Raw genomic sequence first — 12313 nt, forward strand, 5'->3', positions numbered from 1 at the left:
TCAGTTTATCAGTTTATGCATTTAGTATGTGCAGTCAGCTTGGAACTACAATGCCTTTATGGTAAAGACAGAAAGAAATGTTTAAAGCTGCTATTGCAATCAGGTAATTAAAAACAGTTGTGTGGTGAAAGCTTCAAATCATCTTTCAGTCTGACCAAACATTTGAGGACATGATTATTTCTTGGTATACTCAGTGCCTGTATCATTAATTCCTTTAAAAACAAATTGAAAAGATAACATTTAAACACCTAAATATATTTAAACGAAAAAATCTTTGGGCCTTTTAGAATTTTAGTGATGCAATAAAGACCTGAATGTGTAAATAACTTCAAAGGAAAAATATGTCAAGCCTTTGGGGTTTGCTGTATATAACAATTTACCATTTGGTTCCTGTAGTGAACCTGCAGCTTGAGCATAACTTCCCATGAGTGGTGGTGTTTTCCTTTGAGAGCTTGCTTTGAGTGAGGGGATAACTCTGGCTCTTTTTCCACATCTGGCAAATGCACTTCTGTGACAGACTCTTATGCTTCTACTTCAGCTTTAGGACTTCTTTTAGGTCTTCTCACCAAAATCATAAGAAAAGTCATGCAGCTCAGGGTCTTAAGGTTACTCTTCTGTTGTCTGGGATGACTGTTCCTTGCAGCTGTGTTTAAGTCAAAGGCACAACCAGACCAGATTATCCCTGCGTAGCCAAAATGACCCCCAAAAATAAAACTGAATTACAGGTCAGGTTCCTGCTGAATGTCTGAGCGTCCATACCTGCAAACCTCTGCCTGTGACTGCCAGCAATGAGAGAGAAAAGCAGAACTCATCAGGTGATCAGGTAAGTCAAGGTTGATTTCTGCTTAAAAATTAATTTAAGATTGTGATGATGATATGATGCTCACCACTGTATTGGAGATATTATCCTGCACGTGATAGATTCTGAAAATTAATATTTTATTAGTGGAAAAATGTGCTTGATGGGAAGTTTTCTCCTGCTAATGAAAGAAAAGAAGGGTGGGCATATGCTACCATATCAAAAAGCAGACTATAACAATTTCTCAGCATCTTACATTTGAGTAACAGAGTGTCATAAATTGTTCCCTTTCATAGTAAATGAATGCAATTTCTCCACATTTCTTAATTTTCTGCAGAAAAAAATCAAGTACTTGTTGCTCTAATACTAAGTACTACATCAGTCATGTAACGATTTGCTATCTGAAATACGATATATTCCAATTCTTTTCCTGTTATTCATACTCATACCTTTAACATCTAGACTTACAGAAAAGAGTTTGTGCATTATAAACTATATAAAAATAAAACATTTCCCCTCACTTTTTATTTGAGTCTTCTGTAATTATGGAAATGAGTGAACACGGCTTCTCAGTCATAATTATTTTTCTCTTTAATGTTTAAGCTGTAATTCAAATAAAAAAGTTTTTCATCACTTTCCACTTACATTGAGAGTGGTTGATGTATATGTTTTTTAGATGAGTATTTACTTTTATCTTCAACAAAAGCCCATAAGATTCTACATCAATTGAGTGGTTCAATGGGAAATAAATTATGTAATAAAGAATAGCTATCTGAGACATGATCTTCCTGCCTTAAAAAGGATGCTGTGCTTTTTAAATGCCTATTAAGATGATCTGATCTGTTCAAACATTTTCAACCACAGAGGTTTCTGGGAAAACAAATCTTGTGAAGGCCCTTGCTCTTGGTGTGGCATCACATCCTTGGAAAACATTGGCAGTGTTGTGGGGATTACCCCTCAGAGCACATACAGGGCAGTGATATTTCTTTCCCCACACCTTGTCAGTCTTTGGAATACTAATGAAAGTACCAAATGGCACATTGACAATTTCAGCCTGGTATTTATTATGTGTACCTACAAATCCAGGTGTGGACTCTTTGGGAAAGACTACCTCAGTGGTATCATTATAGATACCTCTAAATCCACTGGGTTAATGTCCTCTTAGCTTCTAGGCAGAGCCTGTGATTCCTACATAACTAATCTTTTCCATGGCTCACCTTGTTGCTCTTGCCAATTCATTAAATAAATTTCATCCTTTACAGCTTTTTCAGTGTAAATGAATTTTTTATTTTATGTAGACCATGAGCTGATATCAAAACTGTGCATGAGATAAGCAGAAAAATAAATATTTTTCCCTAAGACCTTTACTATCAAAACACAACGCCATATAACTTTTATCACAGGGAAACTGAAAGTCCTGCATTTATAGAATTTTAAGGCAAATGATGCTTGAAGAGTATAATTGCACATTGCTCTGTAAATATCAATAAATTACTGAAAGTACCATAAGTCCCATTAAGTCTTTCTATTATTTTGGAATACAAAAAATTTCTGGAAACTCTGGAGGAGTGATTGTGTTCTGGGAGAAAATACAGTAGTTGCTGAAAGTGGGAAGCATTTCTTTCACCTACTCTGTATTCTTTATTTTTAATTTGAGGGAGATTATCCTACATGATAAAGTATGATACAAAATTGCAAGTAATATATGATGTCTTATGTTAAAATGATGGTGTAGAGATATGCTGCTTAGAAAGACATCAATTATTTATTTAATATTGTTTTTTGAACCTTTAAAATATGACCTCAAAGCCTAGACATGGAATAGGTAAGTGGTAAAATTAGCAAAGAATTTTGTACTTGTTAGGCTTCTTTAGATAAAAAGTAGTCTTGAATTAGAACACTTGTAATTCCTTTCCTGTCATGCCTGATGTACTAATTTCTGAAAACCTAGGACGTAAACTTTCTCTTTTGACTCATAAACAAGAGCCAATCATTTTATCTTTGAGAAGTACTTAGTTTTGAGTGATTAAACTTTTCTAAAAGCCAAGCAAACTCAAGCAGACTTAAATTACATCATGTTTAATGGACTAGGGGAGCCATTGTAATACTCAGCATCTTTGCATTGTAGATATTCTTTCATAGCATAAACTTGCTTTTGTCTGTTGCTGCCTCCTACTTCTATTGCCATACAACAATAGCAACACATAAAGAAAAGACCTTTTCTGTCCTAGTAGCACCTAAAATCTTGATGTTAAATCATGTAAATATACAATTAGAAAATAACTCTTGCAAGACAGCTGAAAATAGAAATTGACTTTTTCTGTGAGATTGTCAAGGAAAGTTACATGCTAATTAGGTTTTCATATAGGAAAGAGGTACAAGGGACTGTCTATTCTCATATTGTCTATGTTTTAATGAAATTTTGGGTGAACAGAAACTATCTTATCCAAAATACTGAAAATATTCAGCAATTTCATTTAACCTGTACGAGGTTGCTATAACCTCATAAAAATTAAAATATATTACAGTATATTACAGTATATCTGGACTTCATTGTTTCTTTATGGACAAAAAATATTACCCTTTATTTTTGAAAGTATGTAATTAAAAAAACATTTCTATGGAAGTTTCTTCCTTCTCTGCAGCAAGAGAATTACAGCTTAACTCTCTTGCATGTATAAAGCCTTTTTCACAGATTAAAATTCAAATTTTCTTGTTTCTGTATTAGTAAAGTCTCAAATATTAGTCCAGCAAGTAAATGTTATGTTTGTCTAGATCTTCAGTTCATTATCCCAAGAGAATCTTGAGTGAATTTCCAAACCAAAAAAACCAACCAAACAATCCCACTGCCCTCCCCTCACCCCCCATCCCCTACTAAACCTTAGAAATCCTTGCTATACAAGCAAGGGGAACAAAATTTGAGTGAAATATGAGCTCAACACTTTTAAAAGAAATTTTATCTCTTCCTTGGGTTAAAAACAGTTCCAACCAGTCTATTTCCACATGGTGCCTTTTTCATGGAGATATTACAAAAGATTTATTCAATGTTACAACGAGAAAAACTCAGAAGGTGATGTATATAATCTAATTTTATATGCATTGTTGAAAAGAAAATGTATAATGTTGGAGCACATCTATTGTAATCGAAGACTGAAAGAGAAATATAATAACTTGAGAACAGAATTTTTGTTGTCATACTTTAGAAACTGACTAAAACCAAACTATTGCAAATAGTAGTAATAAACACTGTGAACTTTCACAGTTTGGGACTTTCTGTGAAATACTTTGTGTATGCTAACTTCTCTATTTCAATTAAAATGCAACTAATTATGCATGAAGATAAAATACTGCAGTTGTCTAAACAAAGAAGAAGAGCTTCTTTTACTTGAATTGCTGTTGTTTCAGGACATGTCTTTCTTCTCTTTTAGATTGTGAAAAGTTGTCTGTCATTGGTTTAGGTGTTTAGCAAGGGGTCCCTAACTGTAGCAGGAAAAGTTTAGTAGGCCTTTTACACAGTGCATATTTCCTTATACTAGAATTCTTCCAAGTGTGGGTCATAAATTGTTTTCTCTCTTCATTTGCTGCTATTTCCATCAATATGTCGACTTCTTCGTCAGCTGTTCTTTTCCTAGCTTGCTGTTTGGTGACAGAAGGGCAAACAGACAGCTCTTTGGCTTTGGTGTCTGTTAAACAAAACAGCTGAGTCTCCAAATGACTGCTAAGGTTCTAAATATTGCAATTTAACAGTCTAGGGTAAGCCTACTCTCGAAATATCCATTTCTCAGCAGCAGCAGCAGCAGCAATAAAACTGAATCTCTATTTCTCAGCCAATTGCCATGTTGTGTGAAGCCTGGAAGAAAGCTGATGCTACCAGTACAGAAACACAGCAGAGAAGACTGGATTTGTTGCTCTGTTCTTTAGAATGATAGCATACCACATATCTCTAGAGAACTTAATCTGTTGCTGTTGATTTTCTATCTGTTCCAAAAGTACAATTCTGTGATAACTAACAAAGAAAAGTTTTACAATGCAAGGAGCTTATTTTTATATCAACACAGAATAAAAAACAATATTCATCTGGGAAAACATTTATAAAGGCTTTTAGGATGTGCTTCTTAACACAGTGTTTTTAATAATTAATTAAAAGTTATTGCATTAATTGTATAATCCAGGCTGTATTAGTTTTTTCAATTTATTTATTGAGTATGGCTCACCATTAAAATACCAGAAAAGTATTCTTGAATAACCAGAACAAGAATAAAATTTCACCAATTCAAATATAATTTTCAATCTCCTTAAACAGCAATGAAGTTAATTTTTGCATACATCACTGTCTCTTAGACCTCCTTTTTGTTTGCCATGTAATCCAAATACCCTAACAATGAGGTTTTTACTATTTTCATGGGAATTAGCCAATGGAGAGAAAAAATATGTATAAATTAAGTCTCTCTTTATAAAAACATGTTATTAGAACCCTCCCTTGATTTGGAATATCTTTACAAATCATAGTGTAGGTATGTTTAAAATTTTTATTATTCTGCTCTTTATACAGCATGGCTCTTTCAGTTTGAAAGACCAAAAGAGATCCTGTGTTCTGTGATACTGAAGAGATTCATTAGCTCCTGTATTTGTGTCAAAATACCTGCACAATGACAGAATAGGGGTCAGGGAGAAGATGTGTAACCTTAACTAGCTAAGGTGAAATGTTAAACTATTATATTATTTTATGCTATGATAATTTCCCCCTTAATGTTAGAAGCCTGAACCGACACCTCATATGAAGCATACAGTCACAGTAAAAGCAGTGTTTATCAGTTCGTTGTAGTAGTAAATAAATATGCACATTAAATTTAGTTTTGTATTATTCTTTGGAAGCTCCACTACATTTTAAAAATTCCAAGCCACCCATCTTTACAGTGAATCAATAACTCTTTCTCCACTGAGAAAAACAAATGCACCGGGAGTGTTTTTATCAGTCCAATTGTGATCAATATCTTTATTCATGTGGGTTTTGGTGGTGGAAATGTATTTAATTTCAGAACATAAACCCTTCTTTCAGCATGCTTGTGAAATGCCAATTGATTCTGGAGAGAGAAACACATGGGTATACATATCAGTATAATTGACCTATAATGTAGCAATGTGTCTCCAGCACTAAATAGTGTGGTTGTTATTTGTGCCAATGTTTGATGTATGAATATTCTCTCAGTGCAGCATTGAGGAGCAAACAATTGATTTAGCTAGATATGTTTACATTTTTGAAAGATGTGTGAGGAAGTTAAAGCAATATAATTAATTCCCAAATTGTTTTTCAAGCTCTGAATCTTCATTACCTGCTACAGTAAGGCCACTTCATAAATTATGAACACCAGAAACTGTAAAGGCTAAAGAAAACTCTAGGTGAGCTATTAAGATCTTTCTTTATAAGCTAATGGTTACTCTTTCCCATCACATTGGTTTCAACTGGTACTGGTTGTAACTCAGCCTGTCCCTTCAGAAATGTCCCCTTAAATTATCCTTGCTAAAGTATGCTCCAGCTATAATTTTTTAGTCACATAGAGAGTAAGGAAATCTGTTTTGCAATACACATATATGAAATCATGGAAGACTTGCAATGCTCTTGTAGTCTTAGTAAGTTGTAAATTGGTTTATTAATTATAAAAGGCTGATTTCTATAAAACTCCAAATATCCCTTAGCTTTCACTTGAAATCTAATTGTTTGTACTGAAGGTATTTGTGGAGGGAATCACTACTGATAGCTGTAAAATCTGCAAGTTTTTGATGACCACTTCTTATGTCAATTTTGTCCACCAATGTAGCAAAAAGCTACTGGGTATTTATTGACAAATTAAATTTTATAGCTTGAGTACAGTGCTGTGTCAAAAAATTTTTTTTTGATTTCTTACTAGAACTGTACAATCATCCAGGTTGAAAAGTATCCCAAAGATCCAGTCCAACCACTAAGCCAGCATTGCCAAGGCCATGTCCCCAAGTGCTGTATCTACACATCTTTTAAATTCCTCCAGGGATGTTGACTCCACCACTGCCCTAAGAAATCTATTCCAGGGCTTGACAATCCTTTTAGTGATTAAATTTTTCCTAATATCAAATCTAAATCTCCCCTGGCACAACTTGACACCATTTCCTCTTTTTCTCACTTGCTAGACGGGAAAAGAGACCAACTCTCACCTGGCTACATCCTCTATTCAGGGAATTGTGGAGAGCATTAAGGTCCTCCCTGAGTGTCCTTTTCTCCAGGCTGAAGACTCCCAGCTCCCTCAGTATAGGAGGGAGTCTTCACCTTCTTCTTCTAGAAATACTGTAATCCAGACCAAAAAGCACCTTGTTTTGTTTGGATCTATTAAAGTGGAAGTTTGCAAAATGCCTTATTATATCTGGGTGTTCTAAAGTTTGTAAGTAAAAGTTGTTTGTTATTTAACCTACTGGGAATTTTGTTGTTTCTCCAATGCACCACCCACAATAAATCCTCTAAAAATCTGCTAAGTGGGCTAGAGCCTTACACTCATCTTCTTCTCATCAGACTTGTACTTCAGACCCTTCCCCAGCTCTGCTGCCCTTCTCTGGACACACTCCAGCACATCAGTGTCTTGCTTGGAGTGAGGGACCAAACCCTTACTAAAACCAAGATTTTTTTTTTTTCCCTTTGAATGCTTTACAGAACTAACAGTAATTTGTGTCTTGCATGACTCCAGGGAATGCCTCTACTTTCCCTCTACCAGAGAGAGCACATGGCAAGCAAAGTCTGATGAGTTAGAATTTTTTCTTTTTATATATGCATGTTTTCTTGTGTGATCGTAATTTTCAAGCATCAAGGAGCTTGCATAGGGTGTTTTTATAGGATGATTCTCTGCTATTTCAGAATATGCTTACAGATCTGAATTAATTTTACCTGAAAAGCCATTAATTTTTGGTTAACTTATTTTAAGTACTCTCAAAAATCTTCTGCTTTTATTGCTCAAAAAATAAACAGCTGTGTACTGTAAATTCTGTCTACACATATGAAAGTTGAATTCTTGTCTTCCCTTCTAATATTTTTCCCCTTTTTGGCTTAATATAATTTATGTTGTCTTTCACATCATAACAATTCAATAATGTATAATACATAAGTTTTATAGCAAATTCACATCAAAAATCACATTTTTAATACATCAAATTCTTATGTTTTTGTCCAACATGAGTGGTGCTGTTTATTTCTTTCCATTTTGGAAATTTTTCCTACCTTGAATTAATGCTAAAAGTGTATTAACTTTATCCCTGCACAATATGTTTTTTAAACTCCCATGTGTTACAGTCTGCAGTGCTCAGGCTTATGATAAATAGCCTATCACCAGTCATACTGGCAACACCTCTGCCCATAGGGTATTTTTTCCTAATCACCTACATAAATTCTGAAGAAGATAGTTAGCTTCAGAGCTCATAGTTTGCCTCATCAGTTATCAGAATCATTAATTAAATGTCTTTTGGGGCTTATGTGTGAAACATTTTAGTGTCAAAGTTTCTTTTTAGAAAATAAATCCCAGCCTCTGGGTGTGACATCATGACTTATTTGATGATGACAAAGTATCAGCAAAAATTCATTTAGTTTGCACAGTTGTCAAGACAAATTCAGGAAATTATATCCAGTGGTTACCAATATCTTAATAACCAGTGGTTATTTCAAGGATTTGGGTAGCTGGGGAGTGTGGATGAGGGGAGAATTGGAGGGGCTGGCTTTGGGGTTTAGGATGGCTTTGGGGTTTAGGGTACGTGGGTGAGTTTGATTTTATTTGGACAGTGTGAATCAAGAGAGTTGTGGTGAAATGCTCCTACACCTCTTAAGCAAAGATCTCATTGTCTGACTCAATATTTCTTACAGATGGACTTTGGATTATGGCCCACTGATCAACAAATAGAGATTGCTGATGAATAACAAACTTTAGTCCATTTTTTAACCTATCATTCATGTCTTAGCATAGATAATGAAATCTATAGTTTATTTGTGTATACTTTGTTTTGTTTTCTTTATTGAACTATGCATTCAAATGTTCACTAATCCACCTGATCTTCCATTAATAGTGAAATCCCCAAGTTAATGAACTAGCTCTCCTCTGACAAAATAGCTCTTTCTCACCCTGTCTTTATAATCAAACCCAGGTATTAAAATGGAGGAGAGGTAATAAAGGAGGTAGATAGTGTGTTAAGAGTGTGGTGGATTGACCTTGACTAGATGCCAGATGGCCACCAAGCCACTCTCTCTTCTCTTCATCAGGACATAGGATGGAGAAAAAAGGTGAAAAAAAAAAAAGTGCCAAGAAAAGGGCAGTTTAATAAAGCAACAGGAAAGACTGCACATGAAAGTAAAGGAAAACAGAGAATTTATTCTCTAGTTCTCATCAACAGACAATTTCTGGCCACTTCCTGGGAAGCAGAGCTTCGGTATGTGTACTGATTTCTCCGGAAGACAAACGTCATAATAACAAATGCCAGCCCTCCCCCTTAGTTTAGATTTTCTACCTGAGTAAATGTTGCACAGTGTGAGAAATACCTTTGGTCAGTTCTGAGTCAGCTGTCCTGGTCGTGCTCCCTCCCAAGATCTTTCCCACCTTCAGTTTAAAGGGTGATGGGAAATATGTTGGAGAGACATAGAAACCTAAAGAATAACTTGGATGAGAATGTTACTTTTGTTTAGATCTGATATTGCTCATATTATAGTGCAATTACACTGGGTTTATGGAATACAATTGTAAGATCTTGATTGTTTTAATGACTACTGAAGAAATTTCAGTCCCAGGAGAGAAAACAGTAACCTCAAAGGACACAGCCTCAAACCTTGTGACTCTCTTACATTATTGTGGCAGAAAATACTAAGCACTACTAATAATTTCAGATTCTAGACATTTCCCACATCTCTATAAGTTGTATTGAAACAAAATGTTTATACTGAGAAAATACTTATGACCATGAAGGCTGTGCTGAACATGCAAGTGGAAGAGATACATGATCTCTAAGTGTGGCAGTCTAGCAGACCCATTCTGATTTTTAATGCAATTCTTTAAAGCTTCTTTATTGATGCTAAATAAAGAAGCTTCCAATGTCAACCAATCTGCCTGGTACAGACTACATATTTTTGTATATAAATGCTTTTGCCTAGTATTTTGAATGTGAGGTAGCTTGAGTTGCTAGCAATTATTGCAAGGATTTTACTTCTTGTATATGTCAGTTTCAGTATTTGCACTTAGGCTTTCAGGCTGACAGCTTTCTACAAGGTGATAACTGACTTGTGGTTTTGTTGCTGCCCTTTAGGGGATGCTATGCAAATGATCAACTCCCTGGGTCTGTAACTCACCAGCAATGTTGGTGTGAAAGTGGTGAATGATGAGGAAAAACAGGTGCTGGGGAAGAAGCTGACCAGTGGTGGATATCTTAAAAATAACTAAGTCACAAGGGGTTTTGAATATTCAAATCCAACCCAATCACCCCAAAGTAACAAAGACTAAAATATGTTTGAAAAAATCTCTTGCAGATGGTAGAAGCTTGCTGGAGTATGGCATTATAGAGAAGTGACTCCAATATCCAGCAAGAAGTGTATGAGAAGTAAAGTGTTGTGCTATGTTTTGTGAGTAATGGAAAAAGAAGTTAAAGGTCCATTTTTCAGTAAAAATAATTAAAACCTGCTTGAAATAAGTAAATTTCAATATTTGGGTGCAAAGTGATCCCGTTCATAAGGATTTGACCTGTATTTTTTGAAGGAGGTGTTTGTGGATTGAAACTGATATCTAATTGTGGTAAGGTGCATGTTTCCTGAAAAAAACTTGAAGTTTTTATTTGTTTGGTGTATCCTCAGAATCTAATTTAAAACTGCAAATTTTTGTTGTGAGAATCAGATACCCAAGAGATTTTGACCATAAATGAAAACATCAAAACTCTAACAAAACAAAGAACATGAAGTCATGTGAGAATAAGGATTCATTTTGTGTTTTCCCAAAACAGGAATCTTTGAGGTTGGGGAAGTAAGTGAGAGTTAAATACTTGGGTTTTTTCTAGACTTTTTGATTTTAAAGGTACTTTGATATGATCATAAGAAGTTGAGAAATTATTAAAGATAAAAAGGGATCTTTAGATATATTTTCTTTAGGCATGAAAGATACAGATTCAGATGCTTGCAATGGATTGAGAAAAGACAGGAATGGATCCTCCTGCATCTTAGGAAACTTTAGGCTCACAGGCTTGGGGGTGGGAAGACACCATGCCATTTCCTCTGCCATCCTTTTTAGAAAAGTTACACAGGAAGCACCAAGTTTCTTTAAAGAAAATAAATATTTGCATAGCTGCTCATTTTGGAGAGATGTGGGAACTGGGGTGAGGAGAAAGCGTTCATTTTAAATATTTTCTTTCTCTCAGTTTAGGCATAATTTACAATTTTGACACAATGCATTAGACAGTCTGTTCCAACAACAGCTACACATTTAAAAAAATTAAGCTACTCAAAGAAAATCATTGTCCAACCATATTGATTATTCATTTTAAAATTTAAATATTAAACCCCCAAAGATAACCCTTGTGCACAGGAATTGTTCTGCCCCCCAAAATACAATCACCATAGTCTGTTAGAGCAGCTGTCATGGACTGACCCCATTGTTCATGCCCCCTCAGGTCTTGAGAAGAGGAGGTAAGGAAGTCAGGAATGAACAAGTGAAATTGAGCCTGGAAAAAGGAAGTGTGAAGAATGATGTTTCTCATCAGCCAACTTTATTTTTAATTTGCAACAAATTAACTTTTCCTAGGTCAAATCTGTTTTTCTTGTAACAGCTAATTGTTAAGTGATTGTCTTGTCTATCTCAACCTACAAGCTTATTCATCTTATTTTCTCCCTCTGTTTGAGGAGGAGGAGTGAGAGGGTGGCTGGGTGGGAGCCAGCTGGCCAATGTCAGCCCACCATAGTTTGGGTGGTGATTTCTCTGAAGTTTCCTAGCAAGGAAGAAACAATCAAATACAGTTATAAATAGATTATGTAATTATGACATGGGCATCACCTTTAACCTCATCAAATACAGAGCCTTTTGGCCAAGAGTTCCAACCTGTGATGCCCAATAATTGTTACAATTTATGTGTAGACAAATAAGGCAATCTAGGACACTGATGGCAGGAAAAAACATTAGCAAGGATGATATTAAAAATAGTGCTAACATTAAACGCAGTAGTGTTTAATTGAAGACTAAAAATACATGTTTTCATTAGAAAAATACCACTGTGTTATTATGCCAATAAAAAACCTTTTCACAAAATCTCCATGTGAAATTTGAAGGTATATAGTAAAAAAAAAAAAATTAGAAAAAACCCTTTGTGTTTTCAAATGTTAACTGACTTGTGTTTGAATTCTCAAAAAAATATGGCTTTGGGGACAGTAATAACTTCATTTCTCTGTGGAGATAACCATTTCATATTTTGGCCTTGAATAAGACTAAAGTAGAAGTGGTTTTACTTTTTGATGCAAAGTATTTGAGAAGGAATTGA

This window comes from Fringilla coelebs, assembly GCF_963513975.1.
Source record: "Fringilla coelebs genome assembly, chromosome: 2".
Classification (NCBI taxonomy): Eukaryota; Metazoa; Chordata; class Aves; order Passeriformes; family Fringillidae; genus Fringilla; species Fringilla coelebs.